Source organism: Gracilinanus agilis, chromosome 4 (assembly GCF_016433145.1).
Source record: "Gracilinanus agilis isolate LMUSP501 chromosome 4, AgileGrace, whole genome shotgun sequence".
NCBI lineage: Eukaryota > Metazoa > Chordata > Mammalia > Didelphimorphia > Didelphidae > Gracilinanus > Gracilinanus agilis.
Window position 1 is genome coordinate 28,677,479 of NC_058133.1, and position 24,352 is coordinate 28,701,830.

A 24,352-nucleotide genomic window follows, 5' to 3' on the forward strand; every position below is an offset into this window, starting at 1 on the left:
TGGCAGGAGGAGAGACCGTGGGAAGGGATGACTCTCCACATTCGTGTCATTCTCACAGCTGCAGGGCTCTTCTGGCTCGATTTAAATCCTCCCCATCTTTTGAGATCCAGCCCAGGCCATCTTCCTCCAGAAAGTCCTCCCTGCTTACCCCTACCACAGCTAGGATTGGAAGTAATATCGAAAGCTAACATTTTTACAGCACACTGGGGTTTGCAAAGTGGTCTACATTTAGCTCATTTTCCTCTCAAAACAACTCTGGAAGTGCTATTATTACCCCCATTTTGCAGAGCAGAAGACTGAGGCTGACCCGACTGGTTAGGCTATGGGCTAGTAAAAGCATCAGGAGACTAGACCTCCTATGGGGCTCCGTGCAAGGACGAGATGTGGACATTTCAGGCAATTCACTTCATCTCTCTGAGCCTCAGTTTCTCCTAGAACGAGTCAGTCAGTGGGTGGCAGGAGAGATCAGCTTTCATATAAGTCTGATCTGAAAATTTTACAAGACCCCAGTTCCACCAGGCTGTTAAAAAGGACAGAAAGAGCTTTAGGGGATTCAGAGGAGAAAGAGAACACATGGGAGAGAGGGAGAGAGGCGGAAAGGAGAACATAAGAAATAAGAGTGGTTCGAATGCGTAGGGCACTAGACTTGGAGCCAGGAAGACGCAGGTTCAAATCCTACCTCGAATACTTAATAACTGTATTAGGGCCATATCGCTGAGGGCCTTAAATGCCAAAGCTAAGAAGTGGGGCCTGACTTCAGTGAGGACCCAGTGAGGGCTGGTATGGTCTTTTTCTTCTTAAACCCTTATCTTCTGCTTCAGAATTGATACTTTGGGTTCCAAGACAGAAGAGCCATTTGCCGTCTTTCTTAAGAATGGAGACAGCAGAAAACCCCCAGGAAGGCTCCAGGAGAAGCGATGAGGGCAGATTACAGACTGTGGCTCTCTTCTGGCTTAGTCTCTGACTCCCTTCTTCTTGGCTCTCCTTCCTCCGGATGACCTCCCGCCACGGCTGGTCCATCATCTCCTCTTTCCTTTGTGCCTTCTGCCGCCATCTTTGGTTTTGAACAAGTCTGGCCTTTCCTGGCAGGGCAGGAGGGGAGAAATCTTGGATTCTCCGTGCTTGTTTCTCAGTCCTTTGGAACTGATCAGTTCATGCTAAAAGTAGGCCATTAGCAAGGATTTAAGGGCCAGGCCCTCTGCAGAGGGTTGGGGGTACAAAGAGAAGTAAATGGTCCCTGCCCTTGAGAAGTTCATGTTCTTAGGGGGGAAATGCCATGTAAATGACTAGGTACAGAGGAGATAAACTGAGGATAAATGAAAGATAGTCTTAGAGGGACTTAGAGGTGGGGAGGAGAAAGGGGACAAAGGAAGGTGGGCTCTGAGGGCTGGAGGGATGCCAGGTGGCAGAGGTGAGGAGGGAGGGCACAGCTAGGACAAAAGCTGGGAGCAGGGACGGTCCCTAGGTCAGTGGTGCTGAGGAGAGGAAAATGTGAGAGACTCAGAGGCAGGAAGGGGCCAGCCTAGGAAGAGCTGCTGGGCATTTAATAATGCTTCTTTCCTTCTGGCTTTCCTGGAAGTGCTAGGCAGAGGAATGGAGGGCTGTGGCGGTAACAGGAAACTGCCAGAATTTATGGAGTGGGGGAAAATGTGAAATAGTTCAACCTATATGGAGGGTGGAATGCCAGGCCTAGAATCAGAAGGACTCATCTTCCTGAGTTCAAATTCAGTCTCAGACACTTACTAGCTGTGTGACCCAGGGCAAGTCACTTCACTTTGCCTCCGTTTCCTCATCTGTAAAATGAGCTGGAGAAGGAAATGGAACATTATGGCTCAGCTACAGTCTTGCTCGGGAAATTCCCTCAGAATTTGGGGTGGCCTTACCCTAGAACATCCATCATCCCCTGCAAACCTTCTCACTCTAGAGCAGTGATGGGCAAACTATTCCACACAGAATATATCTGGGGTGCAGTGATTAGGGAATTGCTTAAGACAGTGATGGGCAAACTAGGGTCTGGATCTGGCCCACGGGGAATAGTCTGCCCATCACTGATCTAGAGCATTCTCCTAGTCTATATTTTATATTAAATCTATTATACATATATATTATATATTATAGCTCTCTTCTCTAATTGGAGTTTCTTCCAGAACCTCCACTCTGGCCAGCCTTCATCCCCCTCCTTGCTCTGTTTCTGACTTTCTGAACTTTCCCATCATGCCTCGGTGGGTACCACTCAACCTCACATGTCCTTTTGGATCCTCTTTCGTGTATTGTCTTCTCTCATTATAAGGAAATCCTCATAATGGCAGGGACTGTCTTTCTTTTTGCCTGTGCCTGGTGCATAGTAAACATCTGATGGGTTTGTGGCCCATCCGTGATGGCCGGGGTATCCACCAGAGGGTCAGGGGCTGATGGCCACAATGTGTCAGGAATAGAGAGCCGCTGGGAACAAACTGGAAGAGCAACAGCCCCCCAAGGATGGTACCAGCTTCAAGGCATCTGACCTCCCTGTGCTGGAAAAGAAGCCGCTTTGGACTCAAGAAAGAACTTCTAAGCCATAAAAAGTTAGATGCCATGAATTAGCTTTTTGCCACAGCTATGGTCTATACATATGCCGATACGGTTGTATTCTTTTGAGCATGCTTTTCCTGTGTAGAGTGTGCCACTGGCTTTTGCAGGAATGTTCTACACTAATTATTCTTACTATAGTTTCTTCGTAAGTGCCTTTTCTAAAGACAATTAAGACAGTATAGCTGATTAGTATACCAGTGGGGGCTCAGGACCCACAGGATTAGAAATTTGGCCTTTCTGGATTATTCCTAGAATCTTGAAAGTAATAAGTTAGTCACCCTCTGAAGACTGGTGAAAGAGTAAGTCGAGAGAGGACAAAGAACAAAGGAGGGCACCGTGTCTGAGGCATTTAGAATCCTTTCCCTCAAAGGCCTGACCCGCAGCCTCCCCCCTGGGGTGCCTGAGTCAGGGGGTGGCTTGGTACAGAACTTCCACTCCAACACATCAGCACAGGGCAGCATCAGGGAATATCCACAGCTGCCAGAGAAGGCAGATGCCCTGGGAGATGGGCTGAGTCAGACAAACCGGCAGCTCCCTCAATCTTGCTTTCTCACCCAGTTCTGACATCGCAGTCGAATTTCAGCTCCTACAACCAGCCTCCCACTGAGATCTTGGGCTCTGGAGCTTAGAACAGTTCTAATCCATGGGATGAGCTTTGCAAGGTGGATGGGATTTGGACAGAGAGAAGGATCTAGTAGAAACTCAGCTTGTTCTTTTGACACGAGCTGGGATCCCAAAGTACATAATGGAGAGAGGGATTGCTCCTCTTCTGTGCCATCCATAGTGCTCTCCATTCGTCCTTTTTGGTTCTCTCCTTCCCTATCTCTCAGAGTGGGATACAAGAGGAAGCAAGCAGTCCAGTAGGAGAGATATTTAAAGAGTTAATTAATTAAACAAGCATCCTGGCAAATGAATGGAGTGCTAGCCTTCAGGTCAGGAAGACCTGGGTTTAAATTCTGCCTCTCATACTTATTGGCAATGACTGTGGCAAGTCACTTCACCTCTATAAGACTCAGTTTACTCACTTGTGAAGTGTGTGAACTCTAACCAATCATTTCATTTCTGTTTGTCTCTGGAGCCTAGAACATAATAAGTGCTTAAGTAATGCTATTTATTCATTGATGGTCTTAATTCCATTTCTACCTGGCTCAAATGAGACGATATAGGCAAAGTTCGCTACAAACCTGACATCATTATATGAATGTCGATTATTATTTTGTAAGAACGGAATAATGTAGCTAGTTTACCTACATGAAAAGACCAGCTTGGATGTAGATGGATGGCTGGATTTTATGCTGCTTTCTCAACAGACAAGGCCCAGGAAACCCATTGAGAAGGGCAAAGGATTTTTGTGGTCAGAGTCAAGAGGTAGCTCTAGTTCAAGGGCATCAGGGAGGGTTCTTCCAACAAGCAAGTGAATGCTCTGGAGAGCATTACTAAAGCTTCAAAAAAACACTTCCGTCTTCCCACCCACACGTACCTCCCCCAACAGTATGAGCAAACCCCTAAGTTTTTGTCACTCTTCAAAACAGGGAGAGAGAAAACAAATGGGAAAGATGTCTTAAAATGTCAAAGGACCTTCCCTAATCTGGTCCCATTCCTCTTTTCTCTCCCCCATTGTTGCCAATACAGTTCTCCACTTTAGCCAAGTCAGTCTCTCCAACATCAATCGCCAAAGTCTTCATCATTCCCCTCCGTGTGCCTCTGACCACACTCTTCCTCCAACCCGGAATGCCCTCCATCACATGTTTTGCCCCCAGGGACACATCCTGCCTCTCCTCCTCCCAAACCTGCAGGACCGACCTCGGGGCCATCTCTTCCATGACTTCAAGTGTCAGGACTGCCCAGCATCCATCTCCAGAAGGGGGTGGTATGAATCAGAGGAGCCCCGAGGTCCCTTCCAACTCGAAGACTCTCTGATGCTAACTTTCTTTCTTTCAGGTTGAGGCTCCTGTGGCAGGTAGGGCCTGCTTAAGGTCTTAGAGCTACTTGGATGGATGGGTATGCAAGATGCGGCAGGCACGTGCCCCTTTGGGGACAAGGCCTTTTAGGTAGGTTTCTTATCTCAATATTAATTTAGACGGGGAAGGTAAATCACAATGCCTCTGCTCCATGATTTCCTGAGGCTCTCTCCCCACTCCGCTCCACTTCCAGTTACTATAATAGTAATAAGAATAAGAATAGCTTCAATTCAAATAGGGTTAAATGATCTTCTCTATGAGGATGATTCTCAGAGTGATATATGCAACCCCAACTTCTCCCCAGAGTTTGATTCCCATATCAACTGTCTACTGGACATTCCACACTAAACATCCTATATAGGGTGCTCAAACTCAATAAGTTCACAAAAGAACTCCTTCTCTTTCACTTCTTCCCTCCCAAATTTCCTTACATCTGTCCATGGTATCACCAGCCTTCCAGGCACCCAGATCTGCAATTCCAGGGTCACTCATGACCCGTCACTCGCACTCACCTTACACATCTGATCAGGTGCCAAATTTTGTCATTTCTACCTACCAGTGTTTTTTCTATCCCAGCCCTTCTCTCTGCCTACACAGTCATTATCTTGGTCCAGGCTCTCCTGCCTTCTAATTGTTCTCTGGGTCTCTCTGCCACTTACCCAAATCATTTTCCACTCAGTGGTCAAAATGCTTTGCCTACGGGCCAGGTCTCGTCATGCCCTTTATCCGTACTTGATAAACCTCAGAAGTTCTCTGTCATTTGGTGGACAGAACATCAGGCCTGGAATTGAAATCAGTTCACATCTGTCCTCAGAACTTCCTAGCTACGGGACTCTGGGGAAGTCACTAAACTCCCATTGCCTAGCTCTTGTCTTAGAATTGATACTAAGCTAGCAAGTAAGAGCTTAAAAAATAAAGACATGATTCTGAGAAAGTGTCTCTGGGATTTACTAGCCTGCCTACCCAAGTGGCCCATAACACAAACAAGGTGAGAGCGAGGGACTCATTTAAAGTCAATGAATTGAGGAAATGCTGCTCAGAAGTTCCAAGACAGCACAGGTCTTCTGATAGCCGATCCATCAAGTCATCCTTCCACTACGCCGCACTGACTCTCAGAATGGCCCTCAAAGGCCTCCCCTAGTTACAAGAGTCTTTGACTTCTTCATAAATCCACTTATTAACTCATAAATTTATTCAATAATTATGACTATGACCATCCATATTCAACAGAGCACCCTAGGCCATGGAGAAGAAACAAAAATAATTAGGAGGTGAACCCGGTCCTCACATACCATAAAATCTAGCAATGGGGATAAGATAATGCCTTAAAAAGGCTGTGATGTCATCTTTAAAATAATATCAATGGAGACTGGAATAAAAGATGAAAAGGTATTCTATATTAAATGAGGGCAAGAAAGAAAAGTTACTAATTACTTGGGAATTCTTGGAAGGCTCCCTGAAAGAAATAGATTTTGAGCTGGGCCTTGAAATATAAAGGAAACGATGCGGGGTGGGGAGAGAAGGTATGAGGATCTAAGAAGTAATTAGTTGAAGTTCCATGCATTTGCCCAATATGTTCCAAGCTCCATCCATCCCACATAAAGAAACTGCTTCAGTGAAAATCTAGAAAAGAGGGTCTGCCCAAATCAGACAGAACTTGGATTTAAAGACTTTAAAAAGGGAGGGAGAAGCAAAACATCTCATTACAAAAACTCTTATTGAGCTGAAATAGAATGAGTTTCATTAGATTAATATTCTGTTATTATCAGCAATGACTTCTAAAAATTCATTCAGTATTTTTAAAAGAGCTATTAACTCAAAGGTATTTCATATTATCTTAATTGCTTCTTAAATCCCTGGTTTTAAAATTTGGGAATCTTTTAATTAACTATGGAATTTCTATCATCTTGAATTAAATCTCTCTTCTGGAATGTCATGGAGGGGATTCATTCTTCATGGAGGAGTCAAGATAGAAGTCCTCCAGGATCCTTTTCCTCACCATGGAAGGATCTGATTCTATTAGAATTACTTCTAGGCTTGCCAGTTGGCAAATAGATCATCTTGTGTGGAGGGGAAGAGGGGTTTAACAAGAACATATGAACCACAGTACTTTAGGGATACAGACCCTTTCAAATGAGGGCACATAACTTAATAACCAAAGTGGTCAAAGAACTTGGAGTCTAGAATCCATCATTTATTTACTAGCCAGATGACCCCAGGATCTCTCCTTTTCCTCATCTGTCAACAAAAGGCTCTTTTGTTGATCCGTAAAATGATCCTTAAGGTTCCTCCCAATACAGAGGGAAAGGGAAGGATCAAAGAAAGATTGGACTAGTGACTTGGGGTCAGTTAGGACAACAATCACTGACAACATAGGGGAGAGAGAGTAGCTTGTTTCTCTTTTCGCCCTAGTTTTATCAGTCAAGGAATGACCTTTGCCCTGCAAATAACAAAACAACAATGGCCAACAGAATTGATACCCAAGAAGTTCAGGGAAAGTATAAGTCAGTACCTAACTGCCCTTGAAGAATTCAAGTCACTTAACCCAGATAAACTATATTCTCAGATACAGAATGAACTGGAAGATAATGACCACCAGCCACTGTGATTGCTGAAAGATGGGGGAGAAAGAATCATGCAAGACAGGAGAAAGGCAAAAATACCAATTTTCAAAAGAGACTACAGATTTATGAGACTGACTTTGATTCTCTGGAAATTCCAGAAAGGATCATTAAAGAGATGGGTAGTGGACATTTAGAAAGGGGTGCGATGATCACCAAGAGTGGCATGGCTTCATCGAAATTAGGATTGTGCCACACTGACCTTCTTTTCTTTTTTTTGACAGGGTTAGTAAACCAATAGATTAAGAGGATGCTATAAAAAAGCTGACAGAGATTTAACCTAAGCATTTGATAAAGCTTCTATTGCTATTCAGGTGGGAAAAGATGGAGTGATTAAGCTAGATGCTATCTCAATTCAATGAATTTGGGAAAGATGATTGGCTCAGCTCAAACGGTAATGTTTAATGTGGCAATGTCATCTTGGCAAGAGGTCTTCAGAGAAGTTCCCCAGGGATCTGTGCCGGGCCCTGTGCTATTTAACATTTTTATCAATGAGTTGGATAAAGACACAGATGCTATGCTTATCTAATTTGCTAACATAGAGGATGACAGAATCAGGGTCCAGAAGGAACTTGGCAGGCTAGAGTGTCAGGCTGAATCTAAAAAGATGAAATTCAATAGGGGTTAATATAAATTATTATACTAGGGTTCAGAAAATCAACTCCATAAGCTTAAGATTGGGGGAAGCATGGAGAGTCAGTCATTTGTCTATAAGAGACTAGAGGGTTTTAGTGAATTGCAAGCTCAATGTGAGTCAGCAGTATGACATGGAGGCCAAAATAACTAATGTAATTTGGGCTGAATTAAGAAAGGAATGGCTTCCAAGAAGAGAGAGATCAGAGTCCCTTCAGACTTTATCTGACGTTGTGTATTCAGTTCTGGAACCCATGGTTTAATGACAATGCTAAGTTGGAGTGTCCAGAGATGGGCAGCTAGGATGGCAAAAGGTCTTGAGTCTCATACACATGAAGATCTGTTGAAGGGATTGGATGCTTGCTGCAAAAAAATGAAGACATAGGGTAGACCACAGAGCTGAAGGTTGAAGGGATCTCAGAGATCATAAGATCAAAACTTCTCATTTTTCAGATGAGAAACTGAGGCTGAGAAAGTTTAAATAACTTTGCCAAGGTCACACAGATACCCATCTTCAATTATTGGAAGAATAGTCATGGGAAAGATAGATTTGTTTTGTTTAAACCCAAGGGATTGAACTAGAAGCAATGGGTGCATATTTCTAGAAGGTAGATTTAGGTCCAATGTTAAAGTAAAACCTCCTTTTAATTAGGGCTGTCTAATGATCTCTCAGGAGGCAAAGCGTTCTCCCTCCCTGGAGGTCTTGCAGCAGAAGTTAGATGATGACTTTTGAGGTCTGGGGTAATGGGAGATTGCCTCTAGGACACTGGTTGGGAGGGAGTCTGGGATCCTCAGCTGGGACCTTCCTCACTTGCTATTTAAGGTCCCAGTTCTGACAATCCAGCCTCGTCCAACCTATGGAGGAGAGGGGATGGCGTCACCCACAAGGATTACCTGTGTGGGGCTGTACTGAAAAGAGAGAGATTCTAAGCACCCAGCGCACACACAAACCTATTCTGGACCCTGAAGATGCAGCTGCTCGTTTGGGGGAAAAAGGCTGGTGGCTATTTATATCTGAGTCCACGGGGAGGGCTTCCAGGCTCTTAGAAATCCTGGCTGTGAAGGGCTGAATCCCCCTCTGGGCAATGTCACCAGGGTCCAGGGCGATGCTCATCAATTTAAGGACACGCCATGGGCCTCGGCCCCAGTCAAGTCTCTTCTGCCTGGGTTTAGGAGAAGGGAGGGACGGGATTTGGGTTTTCTCCTTCAGTTCCATAACGTTAGACGGGCTGCCAGATGAGAGCTGTCCTCATTGGCTCCTCCATAAGGGAGCTCCTGCCAATGTTCCCCATGTCTTCAGCTAGGTCTGGGCATATCACCTTGTGAAGTTCCTACAAACACCGTTCCCCAAACATGGCTAGTGAGCTAGAGAAGGTCTAGGAGAGTCGGGAGGGCAGTCAGGAAAGGAACGAAAACGTGGTTGGCCCGAGCATCTTAAAAACGGAGGGTCTAAGAGGAGCCAGCCGAGCAAACAGACATGCTGAAATAAAAGCTGGAGGGGCGGAGGGGGGTCCTTCCAGTGTGTGAAGTCCAGAGGTTGAAGGAGTTTCCAAGAGGAAGAGGTTTCCAGGGCAGAGTCAAGAGTGTTCAGGAAAGTAATCATTTTCCCCCCCCTATTTTTTTCTAGTTAGGAAACTCCTTCCTTCCTTCCTTTCTTCTTCCCTCCATCCTTCATTTCAAAATATCCTTTCATCAGAAGATGCTATAGGAATTATCATCCCCTTTAAAAATCACAACTTTCTTTTAGATTCTACTTAAGAGGGAGGAGAAATGAATGCGCAGGGCCTCGGCACAATTCGCTGAGCCTGGGAGGCGGTTTTGATCGGAAAGAGAGCCGGGACTCTGGAAGGCCCCACGTGAAGTCTGGAAGGCTGAAGGCAGGGCCTGTCATCTGGCTGGGCTCAGGGACGCTCGCCCTCGGGCTGGCCACCTTTCATTCGTTTTTCAGCCATATATATGGCACTTCTCAGAGACCACCACAAGGCGCAGGGCTGGCAATCTACCAGAGCGCACGCCGACTCAGTTACACTCTTCAAGGATTGGGGGTACAATATGAAAGATGCACACGGCTGAGGAGGATGTTGGAACATGTATTTATGATCCCTTTTAAGAGCCACCTGACTGGATCTGGGATGAAGAGTGCTTGGAGATTTGGGAATCAAAGGGTAAGTTTAAGGCAGGATCAGGGTGAACATATTCTGGCCTGACACTCCCTGGACACTTCTGGGCAGTGCTGCCTAAGTCTTAAACTGGGGACAGTCTAACAAGGAAATAAGGCAATTTAAGTAAAATTATGTGTCAGGACAAAGTACCAACATAAAAGATGAAAAGAAGAAAATCTAGAGGAAAAAACCATTAGAGATACAAACAGAGGAAAATGCAAACCTAACTGCTTTATTATTAAGTATGAAGGAATAAATTAAATAAAACAAAAGAAATTTGTGGAATAGTGAATTAAAAAAAGAACTCCATAATATGTTGCTTATGAGAAACATCTAAAAAGTAAAGATAAGGAACAGCTAGATGGATTAGTGGATAGAGAACCAGGGCCAGATGGGAGGCCCCGGATTCGAATCTAGTTTCAGATACTTCCTAGCTGTGTGACCCTGGGCAAGTCACTTGACCTCTATTGCCTCATTCTTACCACTCTTCTGCCTTAAACTAATACACAATATTAATAAGGTAAAGGTTTTAAAAAAGTGAAGATAAGCATAGATTCTAAATACAAAGCTGGGAAAACAATATCTATGCATTAGATATATTCAAAGAACAATAAATTGTAATCATGCTATCAGAAGAAGCAAAAATGAAAATTTATAATATTAACAGAAATAATCAATAAAATTACATTATACTTAAGGCATCCATACATAATAAATGAGTATTAATATTAAATTTACATGTACCAAATGAAATATTATCAAAATAATACCATTAAAATAGCCTCATTTTTGACATTTTTGAATGTTATCATTATCACTGCCTTTCAGAGTTGTCTTTTTTTTCTAGCCATAATTTGTTCTTTAACCCATTTGTTACTTAAGATTTCACTCATAAGTCTCCGCTTAGATCTGTGTCTTTTCTTGGTGCTCTCTGAATTGACTACCATTTTAATTATATTATGATCTTAGTATTTTGCTCTTTAACATTTACTTGTAATTTTTCTCTGCTCCATTATAGAGTCAATTTTTTATTTTCAATATCATGCAGTTGGAACTGAGAAATACATATTTTCTTTAGCAGTACCATTCAGAAGGAACCACAAATATTCTAGTTTAGTAGCGTATGCAAATCACAATCTCTCTCAGTCTTAGTTTCCCCAAATAATAATGATATATGGATATAATACTATATGGATAATACCATCTATCTCACGAGGCTGGTAAAAGGACCAAATAATACATGTAGAGCACAATGCAAACCTTGAAGAGTCAGATAAATGCTCTCATTAAATTCTGTTCCCCTCCCAAACGACTTTACATTTAACTATTAAAAATACTGTATTTATCTCCTTTATAATTCTATCCTCTCACTGTATGTATCTCCCATTAAAGCGGAAAGCCCTTGAGGGTAGAAGCTGGTCATCCTCTCCTCGAGTTCCTGGAGGCTCGCCGATAAATATCTGTTAGCAGATATAGATGGAGGCTGTGTCACGGGGGACCGAAGCAGGCGTGCAGACACGAGTGGCCGCGGCTGGACACCTTGAGGGCTAGGCGAGGACACTGGCCGGGCTGATGGCCTGAGAGATGATGGGCTCAAACTTTATTCAGGTTAATAATTCTTGAAAATTGCTTCCAACAGCCTATTAGTATAGTTTTTCAGATTGATTAGTCCTAAGAAGAGCATTGCTCGGAGAAGTCCTTTTCCTCGCTGTGCCCCAGTTTCCATATTATAATAATAAGTGACCGTAACGCTACCTCATTCAGGTTCGTGAAGGACCAACAACGACCACCTCAGGAGTTAAGGGCTATAATTATGCCCATGTCACAGACGAGAAAATAGAAGAAAAGGTGGCCTGTTCAGGGTCACACGGCTAGAAAGTCCATTCAGGCTGGATTTGAACTCGGGTCTTCCTCGCTCCAGGCCCAGCTCTCTATCCCCCATACCATTTAGATGTAACAGCTATAAAATGAGCGGCCAAAGAAGATTATACTTCAAAGAGGTCCCTAAAACTTCCACGGTGGAAATTAATTAATATGATAATAAGATTTAAAATGTGTAGACTCACAGAGATGTGGAGTCAAAGACAGGGGACCTAATTTTCTTACGTGTTACCGCAGTTAAGGGAGGCTCAGATTTGCCCCGAAACTCAGGCTCACGCCGGCTTCGCATCGGGGGCTCGAGGGGCCTCGTGAGTTTCCGACACGGGGGCAGAAGTGGACGGCGAGCTCTTCTCGGGGGTGCCGGGCGGCTGATCGCCAGTGGAACCCGCCTCGGGTGGGCCTCGGCCACTCCGCGGAACGTGGAGCAGCTTCCCGAGCTGTGTTGGGGCAGATTCTGGACGAAACAGTCTGAGCGTGACTCGGGCTCAGAAGAAACCCAGACCTGCGAGGCCTCGAGGGGGCCGTCGGCTCCAAACCTTGAATCAGAGCATGAATCCCTCCGTGAAATCTCCAGCGGGAGGCTATTGGGATTCTGCCCCATCTCCTGTGGTGACGGGGAACTCACTACTTCCCGAGTCAGCGGTTTGGCGTAGCTCTAATGGTCAGGGCACTCTTCCATGGGCTGAGCTCCAACGGCCTCCCTGTACCGCTGGGGCATCCTCTCCCTCAGCTGGGCCTCCTCCCCAAGCAGAATTGGAATTTCTCAGATAAGAGCTATTTCTCCAAAGGACAGAGAACGGCTTTCTACCGCGGCATCCGTTCCTCACTATAACAAGACCAGGTCCCAACCCTTCATTTTACAGGAAGGAGCTCAGACCCAAAGAGGGGAAGCGAGCAAGTTCGGGTCGCTTGAGTCCCTGGCCGGGCAACCCCGGCCTTCTCCACTCCTCGTTAAGAGAATGAGTCTGAAGAAGCACAATTGGTGCATGACATGATTAGCCTCCCCGGACATGCTCCCAGAATCTGCAAAGGGAAGAGAATGGAGGTCGGGGCTTTAGAGCGTATGCTGGACACGTCGGGGGGCAGCTTCATCCAGGAGAGGCCGTGCCAGACGAACCTCATTTCCTATTTTGACAGGATTACTAAATTGGTCAGTGAGGAGAAGGCTGTAAAGATCATTGACTTGATTTCAGAGCTTTTCTTGTTTCTCCCGTTTTTAAGATTCCATTTTCTTTATTATTTGTAAATTTTTTAACATTCATTTTAGAGTCCCAAATTCTCTCCCTTCCCCATCCACTGAAAAGGCAAGCAATAGGAGAGCTGTGGTTCCTGTGAAGTCATGCCAAACCTATGTCTGGGGGCAGCTGGGTAGCTCAGTGGATGGAGAGCCAGGCCTACAGACGGGAGGTCCTGGGTTCTAATCCGGCCTCAGACACTTCCCAGCTGTGTGACCCTGGGCAAGTCACTTGACCCCCATTGCCCACCCTTACCACTCTTCCACCTAGGAGCCAATACACAGTATTGACTCCAAGACGAAGGGTAAAGGTTTAAAAAAAAAGACATATTTCTATATTAGCCATGTTCAATAAAGCTTTTAACTGATATCTTAGAAGTAAAAGGCTAAGCAATGAGGGTTAGATGATTTGCCCAGGGTCACATAGCTAAAAATGTCTTAGATTTGAACCAGATTTGAACCCAGGACCTCCTGTCTCCAGGCCTGATTTTCTATCTCTATCTACAAAAACTTTGCTGAGGGGCAGCCACCTAGCAAAGGTTTTAGGTAAAATATCTCAGACTGTTCTTGGGAAGAAGGTAGAAAGAAAGAGACTGGAAAAGAATTTAATTAAACCAATTATGGCCTGGCCAGATGGGCAGATTCAAAGAGTGGGTGATAATGGCTTGGTGTCAGGAGGAAAAGAGGTCTCCAGTGGAGTGCCACAGAAGTCTGTGCTTGGCTCCTAGACTGTGTCGCATTCTATGACACTTTGTTAACTGACTTGGATAAAGGCACAAACGGCACATTTATCCAATTAAAGATGACACTAGCTTGAAAAGGATAGTAACTACAGTGATGGCAGAGTTAGGACCCCCCAGAATCTGCCAGTCCAGAGCACTGGGCAGAAGCTAAGAACAAGACACTTCATAGAGAAAAATGTCAAGTCTTAAACTAGAATAAAAAAATCAACTTCACAAAAGACGGGGAAGTGTGGCTGGGGAGTAACTGTTTTGAATACCATAAGGCGGCAGAAGAAGGGGGTCCCCAACAAACCTCACAGGATCTTGGGCTACATTTAAACAGAGGAACAACTTTTGAGGGGCAGCTGGGTGGCACAGTGGGTAGACCGCCAGGCCAGGAGTCAGGAGAGCCCGAGTTCGAATGTGGCCTTGGCCATTCCCCAGCTCGGTGACCCTGGGCAGATCACCTGAGCCCACCTGCCTAGCCCTGATCACTCTTATGCCTTAGAATGGATACTTCCTAAGACAGAAGATAAAGTGGGGTTTTTCCAAGCCAAGCCAAGGAGTTTCTATCGGATCCTAGAGGTAATAGGGAGCCACGAGAGTCAAGGTTAGGTGGAAAGATCAGTACTAAAGGAGAAGCTCTGCCAGCAGCATTGAGGGCAGAATAAAGCGGGGAAGAGACTGACCAGGGAGACCCGTTAGAAGCTGTAACCATTTGGGCAAGAGACACCGAGGACCTGAACCAAGGCGGCCCTATATGAGCCAAGAGAAGGGCTTAGAGGTGAGACTCTCGTTCCGTCACATGCAATTCTCGATGACCCCATTCTTGGCAAAGATATTGGAGCGGTTTTCCATTTTCTTCTCCAGCTCATTTTACAGATGAGGAAACTGAGGTAAACACAGGGAAGTGACTTGACCAGAGTCACACAGCTAGATAATAAGGGTCTGAGACCAGATTTGAACTCGGCTCTTCCTGACTCAAGTCTTGGTGCCCTAATCCACACACCACCTGGCTGAGAGACTGGACAACTACGAAACAAATATATGTAGAGGAGGAGAGACCGAGGAATCCAAGGTAACGCTGAGGCCCTGGAGGGAAAGCGAGGCTCTGAGAGAGAGAAGGCGACAGCAAGCAGGAGCGGCTGCTGGGAGGGAAAGGTATGAACTCACTTTGGGGCATGTTGCATTTAAGACAGCGAGACGCTTCACGGACCCTCCTGGCAGAAGGGCCGAGCTTAGGGACCCCTCCTCAGGGCATTCAAATCCCAGCTCTGCTGCCGAATGGCTTGTGAAATTGGGTCCCCCTCTCGGCCTTGGTTTCCTCTCCTGTAAAATGGGGTGCCAGAGAAACCCTCACTCCCCTCTGCCTTCTTGCACTTACACACAAAGGGCCTGGCGGGGCTGGCCTGGAGGCCTGCTAATTACAAGAACCGGATGCTCCGGCCCTGAGATGACCACCCGCCGCTGCTCGGGGGCCAGAGGCATGCTCTGGCAGACAGACACGCGGGGTCCTGGGAAGCCCTGAGGGAGCAGCTCCCCCTAAGCGATCTCAGAGCCCTCCCACGACATGACTCACGCAGCCCCCATTTCCTCCACAGCCTCCTAATTAAGCTCCCTCATGAATCCGCTAACCAGTTTTTCCAGTGCGTGGAGGAAAAGTCTTTCATTCCAGACCGGAATACAAAATTCAGTAAGACCGGTCTGGACCCGATATGGAGGGATTTAATCAGATCAGCCCAAATATTAGTGATGCTTAGGATGGGAGGCCGAGGCGAGGCTCAGCTGTCCAAGCTGGAACAAACACAGGTTCCAGAAGAGACGGGCAGCGGGCCAGACCGAGAAGCTCGCCAGGAAGGCCTGGGATCGAACCCCGGCTAAACGGCCCAATACCTGTGGCTGCGGGCAAGTCGTGTTCCTTCCATCCCCGAACCTTGCCTTCCTCATCCGTAAAACGAGGGGGATCGACTAAGGAGGCCTGTCAGCCTATCGGGCCTTGAGCCAGCCGGCAGTCATCAAATTCCCCTGAAAATGGAGCAGCGGAGAGACGGAGGGCAAGACCAAGTGCTGGCCCAGCCGCCCACTAGGTGTGGAGGCCGGGGGCAAGTCTGCTCCCCTCCCAGCCTCTGTGGAGGCCGGGGCAAGTTTCTCCTCTCAGCCTCAGTTTTCTCCTCTTTAAAAGGGACATAAAAGTAACACCCACTTCACAAGACTGTCGGGAGCAGCAAATGAGTTAAAAGCATTATGTAAAGGCTAGTTCGTATTATCATCCATAAGAATAATAAAAACTGTGGCAGATTCTCCTCAGACGGCCCGCTGTTGTGCCGAGGACCCGAGGATGTGCCAGGGCAGTTTAAGCTCCCATCTCCCCCCGGCTGCCGTATTCCTGGCCCGCTCTCCCTCCCCGCCTCTTGGCTTCCTTCGAGCCTCAGCCCAAGTCCGCTCTTCTGCAAGGGGCCTTTCCTGGCCTCCTGACATGACCTCCTGTTTCTCCCGTCTGCCTCTTGTTTGTATAGAATTGTTTCTCTCCTGAGCTGCTTGAGAGCTGACACCGTCTCCTCCTTAGTATCCCCAGCGCCTGGCACAGCGCCTGGCACAGCGCCTGGCACACTGCTGTTGTTGTTCAAGCATGCCCTACTCTTCGTGACCCCTTTTGGAGTTTTCGGAGCAAAGATACTACGGCGGTTTGCCATTTTCTTCTCCAGCGGATTTTACAGATGTGGAAACTGAGGCAAAATGGGTTAAGTGACTTGCCTAGGGTCACCTAACTACTAAGTGCTGGAAGACTGGACCTGAACACAGGTCTTTTTGACTCTATCCACTGAAACGCCTAGCTGCCTGGCACACAGTAGGGGCTTCATAAATGCTTATTTTATAAAAGCTTAGTGACCCCATTTATTCAGCGTCTTGAGGTTCCAAAGCACTTTACCCCCATTATCTCATTGGAGCCTCACCAAGATCCAGCGGGATCTTTGCTGACAGAAGAGGACTCTGAAGGGAGGGCGCAGAGTGCAGAATCTCTTTGGCCCTCCCATGCCTGAGCGGGAGCTCTTCCCAAGATGGCGCCAGGGAGCCTCATGGGAGCCGTCCCTGCCCCGAGTCCTTCACAGGCCCGGTGGGACATCCAGATTCCCACGAGGGGAATAATGACAAGGAAATGTAGAAAGGGCTGCCCACTGGAGGAATGATTCTGAGCCAGGAGGCATCCTGGGCTTGGGTCGTGCACAGAAGGCCTGGCACACAGTAGGGCTTCGGAGAGCCTTACTTGAGGGGATTTCCTGATTTCATCTGATCCATGAAACTTCCTCTTCAGAGAAGGGGGCCTGGACTTCAAGAGGTGGTTCAGAGGCAGTCGGGCAACTAATGCAGAGTTAATGTCCCAAAGAAGAAAAATGATGTTTAAACAGGCCATCCCTGAACGAGGGGAGACCCAGTTCCTTCCCAATCCCCCAACGTAACTGCCAACCCAGATGCTGGCAGTAGAATATGTATTAGGTACTTCCTAGGTGCTAGGCCCTGCCGATGAAAAGAAAGTCAGAAATGCCATCCTTGCCCTCCAGGAGGGGATGAAATGATGCAAACAAATATGCACATACGAAATCTGGCTAAACCTAGAGAACCACCAGCCCTCCCTGGGAAGTTTTCAGCAGCTGCTCAACTCTCTTGAAAAGTCCGCCATGATTCTTCTCATTCCACTGACACATGCTGAGTGTGTGGCTCGGGCCAAGTCATTTTAGATCTCGGGGTCCTGGGGGACTCTGTGGCTCGGGCCAAGTCATTTTAGATCTCGGGGTCCTGGGGGACTCTGTGGCTCGGGCCAAGTCATTTTAGATCTTGGGGTCCTGGGGGACTCTGTGGCTCGGGCCAAGTCATTTTAGATCTCAGGGTCGTGGGGGACTCTGTGGCTCGGGCCAAGTCATTTTAGATCTCGGGGTCGTGGGGGACTCTGAGAAAACAGCAGCTAGAGGGAAGGCAGAGGGAGTAAAAATCTCAGGTCCACCCCTTTGCATTTTATGCTGACGTGGCCTTAGGCATGATTCCACCACTGTTCTTCACTGGGGAGTGACTAGTGGACTCCCGCCCAGGGGGCTTTGGGGAGACAAATAAAAGCTACTTTCCCAGAGGCTTGCTGAAAACATCTTTGGGACAATTCATCAAATATTGACTAAGTCCCTACTATGCGCTAGAGGGCAGCTAGGTGGCACGGTGGACACAGTACCAGGTTTGCACAGTTCCAATGCAGCCGCAGCCTTCACTAGCGATGTGACCCTGGGCAAGTCATTTACCCCTGTGGACCTCAGTTTCCTCATCTATAAAATATGCTGGAGAAGAAAATGGCAACGTATTCCAGGATCTTTGCTAAGAAAACCCCACTGGGATCACAGAGTGTCTGGCATAAGCCAAATGACTGAACGACAACATGGCGTGCTAGACGACGGGGACGTCAATACAAAGGCCAAGCAATACCTGCCCTCTACTAGGTAGGTACGGTGGGCCATCTAAACCTCTCGGGTGCCTCAGTTTCCCCCGTGTAAAACCAAGGTGCCACGTCCTTCAGAATCTATGGACGGAGGAGCACGTCCCCAGGCAGGATGACATCCGGGGAACGGGGCCCTGCTGGCTAAGGCTCTCCTGGCTCCCACGTAGCTGGACACAGTTATGTCCAGGACTCCACGGAACCCTACAAGGAAGATCACCTGCACTGAATTCCGGCCGTCCCCGACCTTCTTGGGATCCTCGAGCCACTCTCCAAGGCTGTGAGTTTCGTTCGATCACTAGGATGTTCAAGGAGGGAAAGCGTCCACAGTGGGAGATCCCACACGGAATCCCTGTCCTGGGTGTCAGTGCTGGGCCACGCAGCAAAAGACAAAAGAACAACTTCCCTGGGCCCAGGCACCGGACACTGGGCCAAGGACTAAGGCGGCTGGAGAGGCAGGGATGGGAGGGGCGGCAGGCCCAACACATGGAAATGGATTCGTTCCCTCCCGCCCAAGCTGACCACTATATAAAGCCCCTCCTACGGGCCGGACCCGGAGCCATGAAGGCTCACGCCGAACGGTCCCCGAGCTCAGCCCAAATGGGAAAGCACAAGGGAGAACGGGACGACGGTACATGGAGGGAGCGCTTAGTGGCTGTCCATCAGCATGTCGGCTCTGACACGATGAGGTCTCTGATGGGGCCCAGCTAGCGCTCTTCCATCTCGGAAGCGTGAAAGGAGGGCACGGACTTGGGCACCACCTTCTTCCCGAGGCTGGCAGGGAGGGCTGGGCTGGGAGCTTCGTGGGAAGGGGCAGACTTGAACCTCCGGATGGAGGCCCTTCCGTCTGATCTCCCACATCGCCACCACAGAACGGGAGAAAGCGGGGGATTGGGGAGGGGGTGGAGAATAAGGGACAGGAAAACAGGGGATCGAGTCAGCATCGGGGACCAAACTCGGCTCCGATACCGAAATAGAAAGTCCAAAAATACCAGGGCTTGATTCACGTCCTCTGTGGAAGTCCTAAGAGATTTCAGGGACGAGCTTGCCGGGGCTCAGGCGTTCAGAAGCAGGCCAGGCAGGAAAGCAGCGCTCCAGGGAAGATGGAGGGGAAATGGGGGCCGGAGGCAGCGGACTCGAATACCCCCTTCGCTGCCCTAAGGAAAGAGTCGGCTTGGAGGGGCCAAATCCTCCAGGGCCTGCCTCTGCGGCTACTTGCAAATCCGCCCTCCTGCCCTCCTGCCCATGAAGGGGTTCTCGGGCCCGTGATTCCTCGGGGTTCCCATTCACGCATCTCTCACTCGGGATGGATCCCCGATGTTCCCATTTGCCTTGAGGACGGGGCTGTCCACAAAACCCTCCGTCTCTCCCCGTCCCAACTCCAAGTCCAAAAATCCAAATTCTTGCTAAGGATGAGCCAAAGATGGCTGCAAAGAGGAGATCAAAGCCAGGAAACACAAGCAAATGGAACCTGCATCCCCCAGAATTCAGAACCCCCAGCAGGCATCTCTCCTGACAACCTTATTTCCAAATATACCAAAGCAAAACACGCCAATTTGGCGCGTCCGTTCCACTGAACCCCCTGAGGGAGCTACTTCTGAGAGCAAGACCGACACGCATTCCTCCGGCTCCTCAGTGGCCGGGGGTTTTCCTGGATGTCCGGGATGGACGCAGGACCGCTGACGCTCCAAGGCAGCGTCCCGGGGAACAAGGTCAACGGGATGAAATGAAGGGCACCAGAAGATCCCCACACACGGGTTTGGGTTCGGGCCCCGCCATGACCACAGGCAGGTGAACCGACCTCCATTTCTTCACCCGTAAAATGAAAAGGTTCAACTCGAAGATCTCTGAGAGGCAGCGAGATGTGAAAAGGAAAGCAGGATCGAATGTGGTCTGGGACTCTGGGACCCTAAGCCAGTCAATTAACACCCTGGCTTTAGTCTCCTCCACTTTAAGGTGAAACTCAGAATAGCGGCTGTCTGGCAAGGCCACTGTGAAAAGAGTCAAAGAAGGCCCGCGAAGTCTCTCCCAAACCTGAGAGCTACACGAAATGTCAGCATCCACCATTAATCTGAGATTTTCCACTACATCCCAAAATAAGCCCCACCCGGATACCCATGTCCTCTCTATTGAGGGTTTTCCATAGAAATCTAGCTTAATCAAGTGAAAGAAGTGTTGAAAGAAAGGCAGCCCAAGGACCAGGAGAAGGTCTGTCTACCCACCGTGATGCTGCCCCACTGAATATTAGTTTAACTAACTGTTCAAATATGCCAGGCACAAAAAAGACAAAGTGGGACGTGAAATAGCCCCTGCCCTCAAAGAGCTTACATTCAGCAGCAGAAATGTTTATCAATAAAGTGGCCTAATTACACCACAGCTTCCAGAAAAGGCATGGAAGGATTCAGAGAGAGGAGAAGACTGTGAAGTCATTTTGTTCAACCCTCTTATTTGATAGATGGAAAAACAGAGCGGCTTCCTTTAGGCTGCACAGGCAAAGATGTGATGCCAGGAGCTTTGAGGACCCCCTTTTTTCCTTTTACCAAGGGGCTTCCCCATTTTATCCAAAGTGGGCCCCAAGCTTTGCCTTCCACACAAAGAAGCTAATCAACAACAACATGAAAATCTAGGGAGCAATAGGGAAGGCCTGCAGGCTCGCCACACCTCCTGCTAGCGAAGGGCAGAGGGAGATGTCATTTCTGGGCAGGATCCATGTGGAAACTTACACATGTACATCTTTGTTACAAGGATTTGGGTTTTTCTTTTCTTTTTTTTCCAACGGGGAGGGAGAGGAAATAGATTTTTGTTCAATGAAAAAACTAAAATTAAATTTTAATAAAAATAAATGAGGTGCTTTCGGACAAACCATGATTTCCTTTTGAAGTAGAAAAAAGGGCCGTGTTATTAAGTTTTTCTAGAGAAAAGTTCAGACAGACTCATGGCAAAGGGATTCAAAACCACTTTGGGGTGGGGAAAGATTGCATGAAGGAAAAAAGAAAAGCTTCAGAGGCAGTGTATTTGCCAAAGCTGCTTAGAAAAAGAGAGATTAGCCTTGTTCTGCCGAGAGACCCCCGCCAGGGCAGAACCAGAATCCATTGGAGGGAAGGGGCAAATTTCACCTCAAATTAATTCCTAAAAAACCAAGCTACTCAACAAGGAATGATTCCAAGAAATCAGAGGCAGAAAGAGAAATAAAATTGTAGGAGAAACAATGCCACAGTCTGGGGATCGGCCGCAAACCGCCCCCCCCAATCACCACCACCACCAAAAACAGAATGGCTTAGCCTCTGGGGTCTGTGCCCCAAAGGGTTAAATGGCTCACTAAGGGTTGGGGCTCCTGAGGCACACTTACAGGTGCCAATTGACTAACTGAGGCAGAATTCAGGTCTAAGTCTTCCAGCACTCCTTCCAGTAGAGAAACAATCAGACCAAATTATCGTCAGGAACTTTTTCTTAAACAGGAAAAGACACTAGGGTATAAATTTATAAAAATGCTGAACTTTCTTATTTGCAGGTACAGAGTGTCTTTCTCTTCCTAATATTGCTTAAAATGGTCTTTAGAGGTCACTTTAAAATATCTGAAGGGCCTTTCTCACATCCATTTGGTTGGCTTTTTTGTTTTTTTTATACCCTCATCTTCCATCTTAAAATCAATACTGTTTATTGCTTCCAAGGCAGAAGAGTGGAAAGGGCTAGGCCAGTGATTCCCAAAGTGGGCGCTACCGTCCCCTGGTGGAGGCTGCAGCAATCCAGAAAGCGGTGATGACCACAGGGGCATTTATCTTTCCTATAATTGCTATTAAAATTTTTAAAAATTAATTTCCAGGGGGCTAAGTCATATTTTTTCTGGAAAGGGAGCGGTAGGCCAAAAAAGTTTGGGAACCACTGGGCTAGGCGATGGGGGATAAGTGACTTGCCCAGGGTCACACAACTCGGAAGTGTCTATGGCCACATTTGAATTGACAACATGGAATCTAGAAAGCCCCAAAGTTGTAGCCTAGTAAGATCTGATGAACCCCAAGTTTTAAGATTAACTTGTAAGTTGGAGACCCCAAAGCTTGTCCTTGTTCCCATGAGAATCCACCTTGAAGGGAATCTCAGACTATCAGTTTCAGACTGAATAATAGACCTAAGGTAAATGATAATCCCAGTTAGGTGGGGCTAAGCAAATGCTAAATTTCCTTTTATCTTGGAAGTTTTCCCCACTGTATCAGGCCTGTTCCCAAGAAGACCTACACCTGGGCAGGGACCATCCTTTTAGAATCCATTGTAAGGTAGGCACCCTAACCTATATAAGTTCCCCAAATTCTTCTGTTCCTCAGAGTTTTTCATCCAAGTGGTGAGACTCCCAGGGGTCCACAACCAGAGCAAGCCCAGAGTCGAGGGGACCCTGCGAGGATTTGAGGCGCATGGCTCTGAGTGGAAGGCCTATTAATGCACACACCCCTTCTCTTTAATTAAAAAGTGGTTCTTCTGACTATTTTAATACTTTTTTTTTAGAAGTCACAAAATTCACCAATGATTGCAGCAATAAAACAACAGGCTGGGCCTTTGTCAGTGCCTCAACCTTCCTGAGATGTGCCCCTCTGAAACAAGGAAGCCAGGCTGAGATGCCCTCTCCCTGGCTCTTTCTCTCTCCCTGTCTGCCTGTCTGTCTCTGTCTCTCTCTGTCTGTCTCTGATCCCAAACCTAGGACTCTTACCATCCACTTACGCTGCTTCAGAGCTCATGGGATCCAGGATAAATACAATTATTGTCTATTCTCTTTATAGAAATGTATCTATACCCCGGCTGAAAGTGGTTTAAAAACTAGGGTGCGGATGGCCAGAGATTGAAATCTCATTTAATAAAAGGAGGGAGTGACGAGGAGAAGGTCCACGGGACACGGGCAGGCCTCTCGACCTACGTCACAAGATTCTCTTGCTCATAAGAGACACTCGGGAGGCGTCTCTGAATTATAACCGAGAAGCAGGTACCCGTGAGATTTCTCATAGAGAATTTTCAGTTAAGTGCATGCATGGGCGGCAATATTGGGGGTCAGCTGAGAGACTCTTCTACAACTAATTTATTGAAAATATCACCCAAAAATACTTAAAGATAATTAGAATTCTGCTGGTCATGGAAACGAACTGTAACCAGTCTACAGCAGGAAAGGGCCATCTGGCCCAATTGTGTCACTTTACAGGGGAGGAAGCTGGAGTGTCTTTCCCATGATTATAAAGCTGGGAAACGTCAAAGTATGGATTTCAACTCCTGCGAGTCCAACGTTGGCTGTCTTGCCTCTAGATCATTTAGTCTTTCTTTCCTTTCTTTTTTTCTTTTTTTTTTTTTTTTTAAACCCTCACCTTCTGTTTTAGAATCAATACTGTGCATCGTTTCCAAGGCAGAAGATGGTAAGGGCTGGGCAATGGGGTTAAATGACCTGCCCAGGGTCACACAGTGAGGAAACATCTGAGGCTAGATTTGAACCCAGGACCTCCCATCTCTGGGCCTGGCTTTCTATCCACTGAGCCATCCAGCTGCCCATCATTTCATCTTTCAAGGGATGCTCATCCAGAGCCCCAATAGGATCAGAAAGGCCTCCTTCGGCGGGTGAGCCGGGGATGGAAAGACTTGAGATCTCCGAAGAGCCCGTCTCCGTCAATACCTTTCAGGGAGAAAAATCTCTCCTCGGAGCCTCACCAGACGGGGCTCACAGAATCGGGGGCGGTGTTAAAGGAAGATGGGGGGCAGGATGATCTAAAACATGCATGACGTCATTGCCCCTGCCTGGGATCCCCACGGCCTCGAGGCTTGCCTGGGCTGACATCCCCCCGCCCGGCCGTCCTGAGACTTAGCCCCGGCTCCCTAACGGGTTTCCAGCCCTAAGTCTCCCCTCACCCCCGGGGCCCCCCTCCCTTCCACCCGCTCCAGCCCGGGCCCCCAGCCCCATCTCGCCCTCCTTCCCTGACTTTTGAGTGAAGCCAATTAAACTCCAACCACTGGGTGGGAGGACGGAACACGCAGCTTCGATGGAATGGTACAGCAGGGACCAGTTTCACCGTTAATTTAAAATGCTAGAATTAATTAGGTAGTGTAAATGAAGAATTTAAT

General features: G+C 47.5%; 1 protein-coding gene across 4 annotated transcripts in view; it reads right to left on the bottom strand.

Moving 5' to 3' along the window:
• The window catches only part of ELAVL4 (ELAV like RNA binding protein 4), a 106,731-nt gene that overhangs the window by 35,436 nt on the left and 46,943 nt on the right, over positions 1–24,352 (bottom strand). The gene's annotated exons all lie outside the window — the stretch shown is intronic.